The 18,455-nt window shown below is 42.2% G+C and overlaps 1 protein-coding gene across 1 annotated transcript in view; it reads right to left on the bottom strand.

Moving 5' to 3' along the window:
* The window catches only part of PLCB4 (phospholipase C beta 4), a 488,707-nt gene that overhangs the window by 433,110 nt on the left and 37,142 nt on the right, over positions 1-18,455 (bottom strand). The window contains exon 3 of the mRNA XM_037811318.1: positions 7,461-7,504. The gene's annotated coding sequence lies outside the window, so the exon portion shown is untranslated. The remainder of the gene's footprint in view (positions 1-7,460; positions 7,505-18,455) is intronic.

An 18,455-nucleotide genomic window follows, 5' to 3' on the forward strand; every position in this document is an offset into this window, starting at 1 on the left:
AGGTACTCAATAAATTCTTGTTGAATGGAATCATTATAACCGCTCAAAACCTGCCAAATTCTAGGACAAATTTGGTCCATTCAACAGTGGTCCCATATAGGTCCACTAATTCAGTATACTGGATTACTATTCAGGTTTGACTAATTGCTATCATAAAAAACCTTAAAACTTCGGTGTCTTAACCCAACGGATGTTTATTTGCTGAGGAGGAAACCCAATTCCCTAGGGCCTTGGCATCCTCTACCAGATCCTTTGCATTTGACTGGCAACTGAGGCAAGCAACACAATATGGGCAATATTCACTAGCTCTTTGCTCCCGTAGCCCAGAAGTGACCCACATCACTGTGTTCAAATTCCATTGGTGAGGACTAGTCACTTGGCCCAACTTAAATGCAAGGGAGCTGGGAATTGAGTCAAGCTGTGTGCCCAGGGAGAGGGGCAGAACATGAAGATTGGTGAGCATAGCAGTCTTGGCTATAATATGTCCTCATGCATAACTCCTGAGATGACACGCCTTTAATCACATAATAAAATAGTTAAATAAAACCAACATTTCTTCTGCTTTGAATATTTTCTACTGAGGAAGTTGCAGTAGATCCTTGTTATCTGAATACTAATGATTCACTTCTCTACAGTTTGAGGTTACTATGGCCATATAAAAAATTAATTCTGAATTGTGCATTTCTCCTTAATTAACATGATCATCTATTCTCACCCATCTGATGGATGATTGCCAGATATTCTAGACATTCAGTAATATAATGTGACTGTATTGCAAACAAGAGAAATTACAAATCTTACAATAGATGCTAGATTTTATGACATCAATGAACGTGATATTGGTGAAATTTTTGAGCTACACCATGCCCCAAACTGATAAATTAGAAATTAGTAGTATTAGGGAATGAAGAAGAGAAATGAGGCCAGGATTTAGATCAAATAAGTCCTTTAGAGGTACTTTATTTAAATATCAAAAGCTAAGAGGTGTCATTGGGAAAATGAGTGAAGCCCTCAATTAAAAATAAAAATAATTAGCCTTCTCATGATCATGCTACAGAACTTAAGTGCTTCTAAGCACTTAACTGCGTATCACACTCAATTGTGTATCACTTACACAATTCTTTATAAAGACGTATACAACAAAAGTCAGCATTTGATTTAGTTACTGTCTGGCCTAAGAACGAATGTGTATCAGTTCCTTTGGGCTGCCATAACAAATTGCCACAAACTTGATAGCTTACAACAACAGAAATTTATTCTCTTTGGCCAGAAGTCCAAAATCAAGGTGTTGGCATGGCCACGCTCTCCCTAAAGGCTCTAGGGAATACTCCTTCCTTGTCTCTTCCAGCTTCTGGGAGCTCCACCTCACCCCACCTTTGTCTCTATTTTCAAATTGCATTCTTTACTTCTTTATGTATCTCTCAAAAGGACACTTGTCTTTGGATATAGGGCCCACCAGATAATCTAGAATGGCCTCATCTTGAAATCTTTAACTTAATTAAATCAGCAAAGACCCCTTTTACAAATAAGATCAGGTTCATAGGTTCTGGGACATGAACATATCATTCTCATGGGTACTATTCAACCTCCTACATAGTACAGACTACCATTTTAACCTACGTGTGTGTGAGGTTTATTTTCATCATTTTTTCCTTTCATTTCTCAAGCTTATTTCAATATCAAACTGTTTCTTCACTATCTCCTGTGAACTTGGTTACTATTTCACACGTAATAATTTCTTCATACCAAATATACTCAAGTAGCAAGTTTCTCTTACCTTGGAAAAGCACTGGGCTTGGAGAGAGAAGACCTGCCCATGTGCTGGCCCATTTACTAACTGAGGAGGAGAGAGTAAGTCATAGCAAACCTTGGTTTAAACTATCCAATGGCCAGGTAGATCTATAAGGACATGCACAAGTACTCTTGGATATTCTTTTATATTGCAAGGGAAACAGAGAGGATGGAGGCAGATTGGGGGAGGAATTTGGGGGTGGCACAGTCACCTTCCCATGGGTCAACCAGCAGCCTGACTGGTCTCCTTTCCACTTCTTGAAAGTATGGAGATATTTAATGCATTGCTCTGGGTGAGGCTGATGCCCATGTACTTTCACATGGTTTTTAAGATAAATGTCAGAATATATGTAAACTGTAAAGTGCTATATTGTTATTATCTGGGATATGATGTTTAAAGTTTCTACCACTTAAATTCCTTTAGACTCTTTTATCATTTGGTTTCAAAATATCTTCTAATATTCCCTGGGATTCTTCTTTGACCAATTGGTTATTTATAAATGTGTCATCTAATTTCCAAATATTTGAAGGTTTTCTAGATGTCTTACATTGTTGATCTAATTCCAATGTGGTCAGAGAATATACTCTCTAAGTTTTCAATCACATGAAATTTATTGACTCTTTTTTATGGCCCAGCATTTGGTCTATCTTGGTGAACCTAGAGCTTGCACTTGAAAGTGATGTGTATTTTGCAGGTGTTAGGTCAATTGCTCTATAAATATCAATCAGGTCAAGGTGGTTTATTAAACTCTTTAGTTTTACAAAAAATTAAACAGCCATTCATTTGGGGAATAGAAATTAAATATGGTATATTCATATACAAGACTATTTCATTCCAGAGTACTCATGAACAATTTTACTCTGTTGATACTCTCAAATTTGGAGTGGTTTCCCACCAGATCAACTGCATTTTCCCTCCAGATAAATTTTCTGAGTAGATGAGAATGACTGACACAGTTATTAATGCCTAACTTTATACAATTCACAAAGAAATGTTATTATCAGAACTTCTGAAGTATCACAGCACTTTAAGCCAAATTTTTCTAAGTATTTCCTTGAAGGGACTCTCAAAGCAAGAGTGATCCATGAATCTGGTAATGTTTATATTTTGCTCTTCTTAATCACTGAAGGCACAATCGAATCAGCTAATTCCTTTGATTAAAAGTCCAAGGTTCCTGGGCCTTCTACATTCTACCATTAATGTTCAGCTATGAACTGTATCTTACATGTAAGCCAGAAGGTTGGCCTGATGTTTAAGTTCAACTTAAAACACCAGGCAACAATTTTTTACAACTGAATGAATTTTAATTTGATTGGTGCATTTTGTCAGTCAGGGTCTTCAGCTTAAGCAACAGTAATGAACTCTGGCTGATTAGAGCAGAAGAAACATTAAAGAATAGTAAGTAACTCCCATAAATGGGAGGAAGGCTTGAAAATGGACCGGAAACATGGTGAGTCTGAGTCTGAGGATGTTCCACCATATTGTAATCGCAGTCAGAGGGGACTTGAAGAAATATAAGTGGTGGCCATGTTACTTCTTGTCCCTGTTTTTCCCCAGGAAAAATCCTGGGCAGGAGCATCTGATTAACCAAGCATTGGTTACAAATCCATAGCCCAAGCTGCTGGGGAAAGGAGGAAAAATATCCATCTGGCTTTTTTCAGCTTCTAAAAACAAGTGAGCCTCTATCATGCCATGAGACTCAGATAGTAGGAAATAACTGCCAAATAGGGAAAGAATTCAGACAATAGCAAGGAATAAAAGAGACAAATACCCATTAAATATATGCTTTCTTTCTGCAATTATAATTAAATATATTCACACCCTAAATCAAAAGGAAAGGTATATATATATATATATGTTTTGTGTTTGTTTCATATATTTTATTTGTCTTATAGAAATAGACAGCCCCTTAAAATCTTAATATCTTGTTTATCTGCACATTGACCTGGGGAATCAAAAGAATTGGGTTGTAATATGAGATTTGGACTTGTCATTAACCAGTTGTGTGATTTTGGTCAAGTCACTTTGTTTCCTTGGGTCTCAGCTTTCTCACCTGCAACATGAGGGAACTGGAGAAGATGAACTCTAAAATCTCTATTGGCACTATTCAATAGAAATTTCCATTTTGAAGGAAATGTTCTATATCTGTGCTATCCATTATGAAAGCCACTAGACACATGAGACTCTTGAACATTTGAAATGTGGCTAGAATGACTGAAAAACTGAATTTTCAATTGTATTTAATTTTAACGAATTTACATTTAAATAGCCACATGTGGCGAACAGCTGCCATATTGAACATTGCAGCTCTGGATTATAAACACTGTAAGAACAGGGGCCATGTCTGTCTTACTGATTTATCTACTCTGGGGGCCTAGCATGGTGACTGACTGAGTGTTTGATAGGCTGCAACACTCTTTTAAATATTTATGGAGCCACCAATCTGCCAGGCACTTTGATAGGTACTAGGAATCAACATGTGAACAGAACAGACACAAATCACTGTTTTCCAGGCTCTTATGTTCACTGGAGAAAACAGACAATGAAGACATAAATAACATTTTTAGTATGTTGAATGGTGATCAGAATTAAGGAGGAAAAATAAATCAGGAATAAAAGGAGTGTGAGGACAAGGCAGGGGGTAAGTTATTTAAGTTGGGAGATCAGGTGGCAGTAAAAGGTTATGTTTGCATAAGACTTGCCTGAGGCATGGGAGTTAGTCATGCAGGTATCTGGGAGGGAATGCTGCTCCAGGTAAAGGCCCTGAAGTGAGAATGGCTAGAATGTTCCAGAAACATCAAGAGACCAGTGTGGCTGTAGTGTTGGGAAGGAATGATAGGTAAGGTTAAGGGGTAATGTGGTGTGTGGATGAGTGCATGGATGTCCTGTAGGCCTGGTAGGTTATTTTAAGGACTTTGGCTTTTACTGAGATGGGAACCATGGGAGGGTTTTGAAGAGAGGACTGACATGATCTGATTAATGTTTTCTAAGGACCACTTTGGCTGCCCTGTTGTGTAGTGGCCAAGGGCAGAAGTAGCAGGAACACCTAGGAAGATACTCCAATGATCCAGGCAGAAGATGGCGGTGACTTGGACCATAATAGCAATGAAGGAGGTGAAGACATTCAAATTCTGGTCTTGAAGGCAACGCCAACAGCGTCAGCTAATGGATTGGCCATGAGGCAAAGAGATGAGGCAAAGACAACTGAAATTATTTTGGCCTAGACAACGAGACAAATGGTGCTACCGTTCACTGAGCTGGGCAAGGCCATGGATGGAGAGGCCTTGGGGAGCAGCCCAGTTTTTGTGTTTGGCATCTGTTAAGTCCAAATCTAGAATGAGGAATGAATGTGCTCTGGGAATCTTCCAGCTCCAGTGATGGAGAGTCTGAATTTGTTGTGGAAAGTCCTGACTACCCACCTTGAAGGGCGCTCTGGGGCTTGCTCTAGCACTCTGTCAAGTTGTGTGTGGAGATTCTCCCCAGCCACCTCCTCCCCTGCCAGGTCTCCCAGTGGGTGGGTGACTGCTCATTTGCCAAAGTGCAAGGCATCTGACAGTGTGGCCACTGTTTATTCTGCCTGAAGGAAGCTGTCTAGACAATGTCTTTCACTCCTTGCTAATAGAGTTCTGCTTTTTATTTAAAAAACAGAATTCTTTTAAGGTGGTGAATACATTGAATGGATTCCCCAAGACACTTATATTCCGAGACTAGAACCCATTACACAATCTGAGCACAAAAGAGATTTTCAGAATTTGTATATCCTGGGGACAAAACGTGAACGATATAACCTATTGTTAGGGCATTTAAAAATGAATTTGTCTTTATTTTTCATAAGTTTGCTTGAAACCAGAAAAGTAGGAAATGAAAAATAAATACAATTAACTTTGATACACACGGACATTTGGGTTAAAAAAAAAAAAAAGAATTCAGAATTTCTCTTTTTTTCCCCTCTTCAGCCCTCAGAGGACTTTCTAGGTTTTGGAATCTTTCATTTATGCAAGTCTGGTAGTATGGCATTTGCTGGGTTTGGGGATGGTGCCAAGAAAATGAGATGTCTGTCATCTGATAGGACAGAAGGCCTCTTTGATTTCCTAGCAGAGCACAAACTTGGGGAATGTGCAGCCTGCAGAAAGCTAACTAGAAAGGAAAACCCCTTAGAATGGCCACAGGCCTGCCAACCTTTCTCCTGGCAAGGCTTTTACAGAACAGGGACTGCATTGTTAGGCCAATAAGGAACCCGGGGGGACGTCTCCCTGTTTCTCCCGCCTAGATTCCAGAGATTTGCTTTTGGGGCCTAAATACGTCTGTGTTTCGTCCTTCAGGAACAGGAACTTGGGCTAGCTGTTTGCTTCTCTCGCCACGCCTGTCTGTATCTCTGGTTGCCTCAGACTTTAATAGCCCTCTGAAAAGCCTTGTATGGAGAGAGAGTTTGTTTATCCACCAATGGGGGAGCATTCCCCATTTTAAGTCTATGTCCACTGCTGTATCCATTTCTCACGGACACTGTTGGTGCCGTCTCAGACCCCTTTCACTGTTGAGTGCACTCTGAGAGAGCTGCAGATAAGGGCTCACCCCCTTCTGCAGAGAAATTGCTGCTGGAAGTCCCTCTGCCTGGAAATGCCCAGCAAGTTAACTCCTCGCCCCCCAAGGTGGCCAATGAGTGACTGACAACAGGGTAGAATTCCTGGTCCCCTAGCCCCCAGCAGACCTCTTGGCCATGTAATTTACCCTCCAGAGCCCTTCCGCTAGCCCTACCCACCCAACCTCCCAGTGATTAGATTAATACCAAACCATATTTGAGACCACATCTTGGCTTGGCTCCTTCCCCTTCTCTACCCTGCTTCCCTCTTTCCCTTCCTGGTGTCTCCTGAGGGCACTCCCTTAATGAATCATGTGCACACACATTCCTGGCTCAGCTCAGCTTCTAGGAAACAAATCTAAGACAACGGGCTCCTGATCCCAGACTGAGAAGCATTTGCTGTAACATCTTATGTTGGGCAAAAGAAAAAAAAAATCACAAAGCAAAACAAGACACCTTGTTTTTGGTCCTGCCAATCAGATACCCCACAAAAGACCAGTGGCACCAGTCTTGTTGTCCCTCAAAAGAAGCGTGCTCCTGTTTGGCACTCAGCTGACTGCCATGGATTTGCTGTGAGGCTGAATTTGTGGGTAAATGCCCCTTAATTATGACTCACATGAATGTATAACGTATACTATAAAAGAAGGCCCCAAGCTGTCACCAAGATATCACAAAAGACAGTTTTAACCTGCAAAATTTTCTACTTTTTTGGGTGTCTACTGAGTTTCTTTTTAATGCCTTATTTTTTAACCAAGTCAAAAGCTAATCTGGAGACAGACTTCTCCCCAGAAAGCACCCTAAAGCCTTCCTTCTGGAAGCCTGGCCCATGGACCGGTAGCATCAGCATCACCTGGCAGCTTGTGAGAAATGTGGAAAGAATCTTGGGCCCCAACACCAGACCTGCTGAATCAGAATTTGCATTTTTAATCAAGACACCCAGGGGATTCTTACCGATATGAAAGTCTGAGAAATACTCGCTTTAAAGATGTCCTATTTGCAAGTTTTGCATGATTGAGATAACAGTAAAAGATTTGAAGCTGCCAGAATCCACAAAAACTACATCTCAAGATGAAATAAGAGCTCACTTACCTAGAAGTCATTTATTCTGTAACTTGAACCACCAGGAACAGAACCTAAAATTGGAGATAAGAAAAAGATCTCTGAGAAACCAAAATAGATGTCCTAAGGTTCATGAACCAAAACTCTCCTCAGACCCTCTCTTAGCTGACATTTCTTTTCAGTGGTGTGCATCAGAGTCACCTGGAGGCCCATCCCCAGAGTTTCTAACTCGGTAGGTGGAGGTGGGCCTTTGGGTGATGCTGACGCTTTCTCAAATTTTGCTTCTACTATGTTAATTGCAGCAAAAGGTAAAACTGATGTCAAAGGGAAAAACAAACACAGGTACTGAAAGGCAGAGATGTTTTAGATTTGCACTAGATTAAGGAATTTTATATGCTAATGGAGTTGGGCTCTGTAAGGATAAATTTCAATGAGTGGGGCCGGTATTAATAAAGACAGAATCTTGAACCACTCAATTGTATGGCTGGGGTACAGATTTTAATATACAGTAGGTAGAGAAGATGCTAGAAAGGCAATGAATCAGCCATTACAAGCTTAATGAGGAATTAAAATTTTTAACTTAAATATTGTGCAGCCCTTGAATCTCTAACCAGTGAAGGAACATGGTTTTCTTTCTTTTTTTAAAAAGGTTTTATTTTTCAAAGGGAGAAGACTCCATTATCTAAGGATTTATCCAGCAATGCTGAAGAAATGAGGCACTATGAAATTCAATTAAATCATGAATGATGTGTGGATAACCTTAAAGCCATAGTCTTAAAGTTCTACAATAACAGGATCTGGGTGTGTCTGTTGACTTGCTCTACACCTCCTGGAATTTATTCTGAGACAGGAATCTTGCAGAAGATGAAAATGACATGTTGATATTTCATGGCACCTTTCAGTCTTACAGAATAAATAAAGTTGTATCTCTTATCACCAAACTCCTGTTGATTTTGTCCTAATAATATTTTCATAATGTAAATTTCAGCTTCCTACTTTTCCTTCACATCCTTGTGTTTTTACCCAGTTATATGAGCAATAATCAACCTTTAATAAAGTGTGGTTAAAATTAAATTGGAGTAAAAATTTTTTTAAAAAAATGAAACCACCATTTTAATACTGGTACAAACTGTGGTGGAATTCAGTCTACAAAATGCACTAAACTGTTATTGGTCATGATTTTCTTTCACTTTCTAAATTTTTCTCTTTCGTTCTTAATGAATTATGTAGACATGAAATGACACACAATGTTGCTCTGTCTAGCATGTTGCTGGGCATTGATACTAAAACAATATGTTCAAAATATCCTTTAGCATGGAGAAATACAGTAGGTACATTAAAATGTATAACGCTATGAGCATTATTCAATAGCTGCACTGCTTGATGCTTTATGTTTAAATTTTCAAGCAGTAAAAAACCAGATAGTATCTTAGTAGCTTCAGGAAGATAAGGGGTCTCTTTTAAAACCCAGTATCAAAGGAAATAATGTTATTTTAAGATGGTCATGTTAATTCAAGGCAGACTTCTTCCAACCTGCTATGAATAGGAGAGCCTGCACTTTTTACACTTATTAAGTGAAGATCTTAGGATTTCTGTCAGGTTCTTGGCACCACTGACCTAATATAGGGGGGTATTCTAACTCTAATGATGAGTGACATCTCAACTGTGTTTTAGTTCTCACTGGTACAGATCTTCTTGCAACAGAAAAGAAAGATACAGGTTGCATTTGACATCCTTTGTGAAAACATCAAAAAACATTCTTTAAAAATTCACAAAATGTTCTCAGCAGTTTTACTATCAATGTGGTCTTTTGTTTATGGCAAAATAGGAACCCACTTACATAACTGAAACAAATGAAAAACACATTACAGAATTTTTTATTTAGTGGATGCGCATAACCATTCAGGCATGGGGAAAATTGTGCCTTTTAAATGAGGTTACATAGAGACATGATGGATGTTCCTTTCATGAAAATGTAAAAAAGACTACTTATCTGAGTTATGTTGGGGAAGAGCAGCTTTATAGGAAAATAAAGATATATAGTACCTGGGTTTCAGCATTGCAGACTGACATGGTGTTAAAATTCCCACAGATTGTGAATAATTCACCCATGGACATACACACACATACATACATATGCACAGGTCTATTTCACCTCTTAAAGTGCTGTATTCTAAAAAATAAGGAGGGAAAAGAATAACCATTTTATATTCATTACTATTTCTTTATCCGCCCCCCCCCCAATGAGAACATATTAGTTACTGTTTTTTAAAAGTATTTTTAACTCTTTCTTTACACTAGAAGAGAAGTGCCTGGTTCATGTGCTGCTTTTTATCAGGAACTCAGGCTCCTCCAAAACCTATAACCTTTCCACTTCTCTTCAATTGGCTAGAGTTTTGTACTCTCGGGATTGCTGGCGAAAGTTCACCTCATTCAAGAGGTCTTCCCAGATTTCTAGCCACTGAAAAGTCTGAATTGGGAGCCTCTCCTTTGTACTACCATAATGCACTTGCATCCTCATATTTTAGTCCTCAGTTTACCTTCTGTCCTCCCTGGAAGACTGAGCCCCTTTAAGAGCTGGAAGGGAGTTTTTTGGCTGTCGCGTCCTCAGAGCCAAGCCCAGCTGTTGAATAATGTTTTTTTGTTTGTTTTTTAAATCATATTTTTTATTGTGGAATATAACATATATACATAGAAGTGATAACTTTCCAATTGCAATTTAACAAGTAGTAAGCAAATTTCAAAGAATGTTATGGGTTATAGTTCCACAGTTTCAGTTATTTCCTTATGGTGAAATATAACATTTATTCAAAAAGGTAATAACTTTCAAAGTACAATTTAATATGTAGTTATATAGGAAATTTCCAAAAATGTTATGAGTTACAGTACCCTAGTTTCAGTTATTTCCTTATTGTGAAATATAACATATGTATATAAATGTAATAACTTTCAAATTACAATTTAACAAGTAGCTATAGAGCAAATTTCAAAGAATGCTATGAGTTACAGTTCCAACTGCGGTCGCGGTTACTGCTTCTAGGGGGAGGGGCGGCCGGTAGCTGAGCCCTCAGCTCTCGGGGCTGCTTAAGGGGTACCGGCGGCGGGGGCTCTTTCCCGGAGGCGAGGGCGAGGCGGAGGACGTGGCCGGGTCCTCGGCGGGAGGCGTGCAAGGTATGGAGGGCGGCGATAAGGACAAGACACTCTTCATCCAGTAGGAGTATGCGCCAAAGAGAGAGAGCTTTATTCAGGGGTGATTACAGGTTATATAGGCTGGTAAGAAGGGCAGGGCTGGAAAGGAGGTGAAGCAGCCTTAAATGGCAATACTGAAGGGATAGGGGCTAGGATTGGTTCTGAGAGAACGCCGGAGCCGTTGCAGCGGGGTGGGGGTTGTTCTGGCCACGGTGCATGCGCGCTGGCGGTGGCAGGAGTGGCCTTGGCACCAGGGAGTGAGTGGGTAAGATAAGGAAGTGGGGAAAGGGCAGTTGGGAGAAAGGCGGTTTCCTCCGGCAAGCCTCCCCTGCCAGTGGCATTTTGGGTGAGGAAAAGGGAGCTGCCTTGACCTCGCTCCCCAGGCTCGGGGGGGCTGCAGAGGGCACTCACGCCCGTACCTACTACCCTCCCCAGGGGGTGATATCAGGTCCCCTGGCCCAGGCCTGGTAAGTCGAGGTACAAGCTCAGTCACCCGCAATTCCCCTTTCTTTTCTAATTAGAGGAAGAGGCTTTACCGGAGAGGCCCGCTAAGGGTGAGGGAAGGGGGAGGTCAGGGAAGGGAAAAGGGGGTTGACGGTGGCTCAGCGAGGCTGGAGCTCAGTGTTGGTGTGGTGCCCGGGCGCTTGACAATGGCTTTGCTGCAGCGGGCTGGGCGAAGGTGAGGGGTTTAAAGTTCAGGGGTTTAGAGAAGCTGGAACTCGAGGCGAGAGCGATGTTCAGGTGATTGAGAAGGGCCTCGCGGTTGGCGAGTCGACCGGTGGCATTGAGGTCGCGGAGGGTTGGCTGTTATCTTGGAGTGGGGGGGCGTCAGAGGTGGCGAGTCGCTGATACTGGATTTGTACGAACGAGGAAAAAATGGCATCCGTTTGTTTTCTTACAAGCTGGACAATTTTGCGGATGAGGCAGGGTCCTAAGATGAGAGCTAGAATAATTATTAATAAGGGGCCAAGAAAAGGAAGGATGTATGGGAGGATGGGAGTGAAAAAACTGGACCAATAACTGGTGGCTTCACGATCTCTTTTACGCTTTTCCAGTCCCTCTCGGACCCTTTTTAGGCTGTCCTCGACGAGACCTGTGGAATTGGCATAAACACAGCACTCTTCTCCTAGGGCGGCGCAGAGGCCTCCTTCTTGAGGAGGAGAAGGTCAAGACCTCGGCGGTTTTGGAGCACTACCTCAGAGAGGGAATTGACAGAATTTTTTTGATGACATTCGTAGATGGTGAATAGCGTTTTGTCTTCGTCAACAGCCGCCCTGAGGTGAGTTAGGGCAGAGCCTTGACTGGCTAGTGCAGCGATTCCGGTGCTAGTGCCGGCAAGACCTAGGAGGGAGGCAATTGTAAGGACGGTGATGGGCTCTCGCTTTTGCAGTGGGGCAGGAGCCGCAGTTTTTTCCAGACGGAGGAAGAAGTCTTCTTCGCTGTGGTATAAGATCCTAGGGATAAGGACAATTAGGAGGCAAGTTTCTTTATATTCATTGATGACATTTGTGCTGAGACAGGGGGTAAGTCCTGTAGAGGAGCAGAGCCATTGGGAGGAGTTATGAGGAATGAGAAATTTGGCAGAGCTGCTGGGAGATGAATAGCTGGCACAGGCAGTGAGGTCGGGAGAGTTACTGGAGCGAGGGCGGACGCACTTTCCCGTATAGGAGACTGAATGAAAGGTTAGGGGGACGGCAGAGGTATTCCAAATGCATTCTAAGGGGCTGTTTTCTGTGCTTTCTGAAAAGGAGAGGTTGGAGGCAACGGGCTCGTACAGTGAGGAAGAGGTAGAGAGGCAGAGCCAGCAGGATGAGGCAAAATTGGGGTTGGAGGAGTTCACTGAGGTAAAGGCGGCTTGGATGAGGCTGAGGAGGGGAGAGGAGTAACGAGAGGGGGGCAGAAAAGGTTGGGGTGGTGAGGTTGGCGATGCGCTGTTTGTAGCTGAGGTGCGGTTTTCGGATGCGCTGCTTGTACTTGAAGTGCGGCTGGAGGGCTGTGGAAAAAGGGGGTTAATGACTTTATTGGGACCTATGCCAGAGGGTGTTTTTAAAGCAGTATTTTGGTATGGTTGGCTGGGTTGATAGGGCCTCCTTGGATTTAACGGGGCCTCGATCAGGGGGGAGGGAGCCTTGAAGGCAGGAGCAGATGGTTATCAAGGTGGGGAGCAAGCCGGGAGGGAAGCGCTTGCTCTCATGTTCCATGGCATTAGTGACTCGATCAATAAGATGATCATAAGTAACAGGGTCCCAAAGATGGCAAGTGGTGAGCCATGGGTTAAAGGGGAGCAGGAGGTCCCAGTACACCTGCAGCTGCCGGACAGACACTTTACAGCGATGCGTGTCTAGGAGACCCGCTAGAGCACGAACTTGAGGTGCCTGACACGTAGATATACGATTACCCATAGCTGAGGGGGGAGGAGGGGGGGTTGCTCCCGAGCCGGGCCGGCCCGGCTGGCGGGGAGGAGGAGGAGGAGTTGTTTACCAAGCAGAGAGAATGAGATAAACTGTGGCCGCAAGGCCGAAGGAGACGGCGAGAGCGGAAAGCAGTGCCCTTTGGCAACGGGAGTAGTCGGGGGGGGGCGGTTGCAAAGAGGCACACGGCACCAAATGAGGAAATAAATATACAAAGAACTACAGCAAAGTAATGGAGGGGAAGAGGGAGAGCGTTAGGAGGAACGGGGGTCATAGAAGTGCGCATACAAGAGGATGAAGAGAGCGTGGGGGAAGGGAGGAGCGGCTTCGGAGCAGTGAACCTCCCACGGCTCCGGAAGCGGCGAAGGAGAGGCGGCCCTTACCTTGCAGGCGAGGAAACGGGAAGCTGGAGAGGCGTCCGGGCGAGCGGGCGACCTGCCAAACTGTTGTGTGGAGATGCTTCCTCACACGGGGCACCAGTTGCGGTCGCGGTTACTGCTTCTAGGGGGAGGGGCGGCCGGTAGCTGAGCCCTCAGCTCTCGGGGCTGCTTAAGGGGTACCGGCGGCGGGGGCTCTTTCCCGGAGGCGAGGGCGAGGCGGAGGACGTGGCCGGGTCCTCGGCGGGAGGCGTGCAAGGTATGGAGGGCGGCGATAAGGACAAGACACTCTTCATCCAGTAGGAGTATGCGCCAAAGAGAGAGAGCTTTATTCAGGGGTGATTACAGCCCTATATTACAGGTTATATAGGCTGGTAAGAAGGGCAGGGCTGGAAAGGAGGTGAAGCAGCCTTAAATGGCAATACTGAAGGGATAGGGGCTAGGATTGGTTCTGAGAGAACGCCGGAGCCGTTGCAGCGGGGCGGGGGTTGTTCTGGCCACGGTGCATGCGCGCTGGCGGTGGCAGGAGTGGCCTTGGCACCAGGGAGTGAGTGGGTAAGATAAGGAAGTGGGGAAAGGGCAGTTGGGAGAAAGGCGGTTTCCTCCGGCAAGCCTCCCCTGCCAGTGGCATTTTGGGTGAGGAAAAGGGAGCTGCCTTGACCTCGCTCCCCAGGCTCGGGGGGGCTGCAGAGGGCACTCACGCCCGTACCTACTACCCTCCCCAGGGGGTGATATCAGGTCCCCTGGCCCAGGCCTGGTAAGTCGAGGTACAAGCTCAGTCACCCGCACCAACATTTCAATTCTTTCCTTCTAGCTATTCTAATACCCTAGCAATTAAGAAAAAGAAAATTATACAGAGATTCAGTATTCATAATCCTTTGTTAAATTCTATCTTGTCTGTTGCTACCCCTACCGCTAGTTTAATCACTTTCCCAGTCTTCAGGGGTGTCTAGGCAGTGACCACCCTAACTTGTTCATGTTGAAAAGGGGTGTCGACATTATGGGAATAGAGGATGCAAATGGTTGATGTTCTTGAAGAGGGCATTGCCTCTGGTTTTGGGACTCAGCCGGCATAGGAGCTCTCTGGAGGATTTAAGTTTCTGAAGAATAAACCTAGTGACTGAAACTTTTATAGTGTCTCATAAAGAGATCCAAGTGTTCTTTAGGGTTTTTGGGGACTACTGTTGACTTGGGCTTATTATACTGTGGCCATTTGGCGTATCTAGCTGAAGCTTGCTTCGGAGTAACCTCCAGGACAGCCATTCGACTCTTGAATAATGTTTTAATTGTTGAATGAGTGAATTCCTATGTTATTAGAAGGTTCCATTTTGGACATTTTATACTATGGACAGTATGTCCAGACATAAAAATAAAATCCATGATCTACTGCATGTGACAGTTCCTAATATTTGGTTCATCTGTTTCAAGATTTATACTTAAAGCTTTGGCGGTACATGTGTAATGGTTAAGAGAACAAACTCTGGTACCAGGATGCTGAGGTTTGAATCACAGCTCTGAGTGACCTGGACAATTTGCTGAAACTCTCCAAGTCTCATTTCCTCATCGCTTAGAGGGCTGTTATGATGATTTAATTAATTAATACATGTGTAGCCATCAGAATAGTGCCTATAGCACATAGTAGGCACTGCATAAGTGCATCATTATTTTCACTATTATTAATATGTTGTTATTTGTAAAACACTTCAGTGACTAATAAAAATAATTGAATATATATCAAAGCACCAAGCACTGCATAAGTGCGTCATTATTTTCGCTATTACGTTGTTATTTGTAAAACAACTCAGTGACTAATAAAAATCATTGAACATATATCAAAACACTAATTCTCTAAATAAATTCATTTATTTTCTTACTCTTTTGTATATTATTGGGATATAAAAACATAGACTCTGAAGTCAAATTTATGATCATGCTCAAGTTCCTATCTTGCCAAGGCATTTCAGTCCTTAATTTCCCACAATTTTAAAATCTAAGCCCTCTGGGGAGGAATCTGGACCCGGCATCATGGGATTGGGAACATCTTCTTGACCAAAAGGGGGATGTGAAATGAAATGAAATAAAGCTTCAGTGGCAGAGAGATTCCAAAAGGAGCCAAGAGGTCACTCTGGTGGGCACTCTTACGCACAATATAGATAACTCTTTTTAGGTTTTAATGAATTGGAATAGCTAGCAGTAAATATCTGAAACTATCAAACTCCAACCCAGTAGCCTGGACTCTTGAAGACGATTGTATAACAATGTAGCTTATAAGGGATGACAGTGTGATTGTGAAAGCCTTGTGGATCATACTCCCTTTATCCAGTGTATGGATGGATGCGTAGAATAATGGAGACAAAAAACTAAATGAAAAATGGGTGGTGGGGTGTTTTGGGTGTTCTTCTTTATTTTATTTTTCATTCTTATTTTCACTTTTTCTGGTACAAGAAAAATGTTTAAAAAAAATAGATTGGGGTGATCAATGAACAAAGATGGTAATGTGATCAATGGATTATATAGTTTGGATTATTATAAGGTATGTGAATAAATCTTAATAAAAAATAAAAATAAAATAAAAATCTAAGCCCTCCCATGAAATCCACTTTGAACCAAAAAGAATCTCATGCTTCGACACAATTTGAGATTCAGCCTTGACACATGTTCTACCATCATTTTCTTGAAGCAGTGTCTTGGGCTCCAATGAAAGAGGAAATTGCAGGTGTCAAATTGTCAAATGAAATATACGTCTCCTCTGGGCCCAGGATTGTGAGCAAGAGGCCATTCTTATAATGCTGGATAAAGTAGGATCAGCATATCCTACATACAAGTCCTGGCTACCCATTGCACGCCGTCCACATTTCCCTGGACTCTGTTTGGCTTGTTATTCATACAAAGCAGTGGTTCAAACATCAAAAATATCCATCTTTAAAATTTCCCCATGTATCCTTATCCTTAAAAACTGAGGAACTTCAGTACATTTGACTTTAAACTTTTTTTAAGTCATATTTTACATGTCACGTATTGATAAGCACTCATAAAGCTGTGATGCAGGAGAACAGAAACCTACCACTTTCCTGTGTCCTGTCATAGATGAAATATGGTTGAAATTTGGTTTCTGAATGAGGGAACATGGCATATGTCCATGTTTATCGTCCACAAAATGATTGCAGAAGCATTCACCCACGTTATCAACATTGAGCCACTCACTATAGAGAAGTCATTGTTGCTATTCTATGCAATGAGAAATTAAAAAAGAAGCAGCCAAACAGGGATGGAGGATAATTTTTTCAAAATCACAGAAAGAATTGGATAGAAAGCAGGGGAGGGGAGCTCCCCCAGCATGCCTTTATAAAGAACCTCCTTTGTTCACCTACTTTGTCAGTTTTCAATAGCAGTGTTTCGTCTGTCTGTACAAGCAGAACAAAACTTCAACCAAAAAATAGCAGCAAACCTTGAAAATTGAGAAAGATCACTTAGGAAATTATTCCACTCAGAGATGTGAAGTTACAATCTTACCAAATACCTGTGTATAGCCTCAGGGTCAAAACATTAAGTGAACATGCAAGGATTATATCACTAATATTTTTTGTGCTCCTCTTTTTTACCACGACTGTAGAACAACTTATCAACAATGCATAACAGATGGCCTCTTAAACTCATTAGCAACATTTGAGTAGACATGGCTTTATAATCGATGCTATTAGGACAGACTCCTAAAAATTAATGTTTGACTATTCCAATTTCACTAATTTAAATTAAGGAATTTCCACCATGGGCATACATTTTTTTGTCTGCAAGATTATTTATTGTAGTATGGTATGTAATATCAAAAGATTGGAAATAATAATTAAATAAATTTTGATTCATCCATACAATGGAAACATACAGATATAAAAGAAGTAGGAAATTCTTTATTCTATATTGTAAAATGAAAAAAGTTTACATTTGTGAAAAAAGGATACACATGCACACAAACTCACACACATGAACAGATTTCAATATCCATGGAAGCACATTCAAGAAACATAAATTACCTCTGGAATGGTAGATTGGGTGACAGGAGGATAGGAGTGTGAAGGAGACTTTTCATTATAATATACTTTGGTACCTTTTGATTTTTGAGCCATGTGAATTATAAATACATATGTAATAAATAAATACACTTTAAATTTTAAAATTTTCTTTCGGCTTTTCAAGACCATCACAATCTGTTCTAGATGACATTTCAACCATATCTCTAAATAACACCTTTTCCACTGACAGCCCTTTGTTCTTGCCACATTGATCTGCTTCCCAAACATCTGCTACTCATGCATGGCTCTAGCTAAATCTTCAAAGTGAAATTGCCAGGTCCCAATTCTACTTTCACCGAGGCCACATCCCCTGGGGCCTCAGTGAAAAGCAACGTGCCTCTTTCCATGTTCTATACTCTCAATTTAGCCTTTCTTTAGCCTTTGAATTCCCGGGGTTGTGTGTAACCTTTGCTAGGACAATATCCCTTCCACCATTCTCTTCCTGAAATCAGCAAGACTGAAGTAAAGAAGATAAAGGAGCTGCAATAGGAAACCTTGTGTCATGGGAGGCGGTCCCACCAGTGCAGACACTTGCCCACCACAGCTCTACCTACCTGGAGGGAGGCAAGCTTCCCTGCCCCTAGGACAAGTGCCAGCACCAGATACACATTGACCACAGGCTAATGCCACCTTTCTCCTCCCCATCCCTAGGATGCTGTCCAAGTGGAGGGTTGTTGCCCCTGCAGGGTGAGGTTCCCTTGTGGGCATACATTTTGACCCAGGAAAATGAAAATTGTAATTTAATTCTAAAAAGAATTTACGAGCTCCAAGAAGAAAACTCACTGCCAGAAGCATGTGACAATGAGATCAGCAGCTTGGGCAACAGTACTATAATCTAATGAAAAACACAATGAAAATATGCTGCAGAATGGGAATTATTTCCTTAGGATCATTTAGGCACCTTCAGATGGCATCTTGCAGGCCATGTCATTAAATGTAGGTTTTCCTTGCAGACCATTGCCTCCATGTCAGGCTCTC

This window comes from Choloepus didactylus, chromosome 19 (genome assembly GCF_015220235.1).
Source record: "Choloepus didactylus isolate mChoDid1 chromosome 19, mChoDid1.pri, whole genome shotgun sequence".
Taxonomy (NCBI): Eukaryota; Metazoa; Chordata; class Mammalia; order Pilosa; family Megalonychidae; genus Choloepus; species Choloepus didactylus.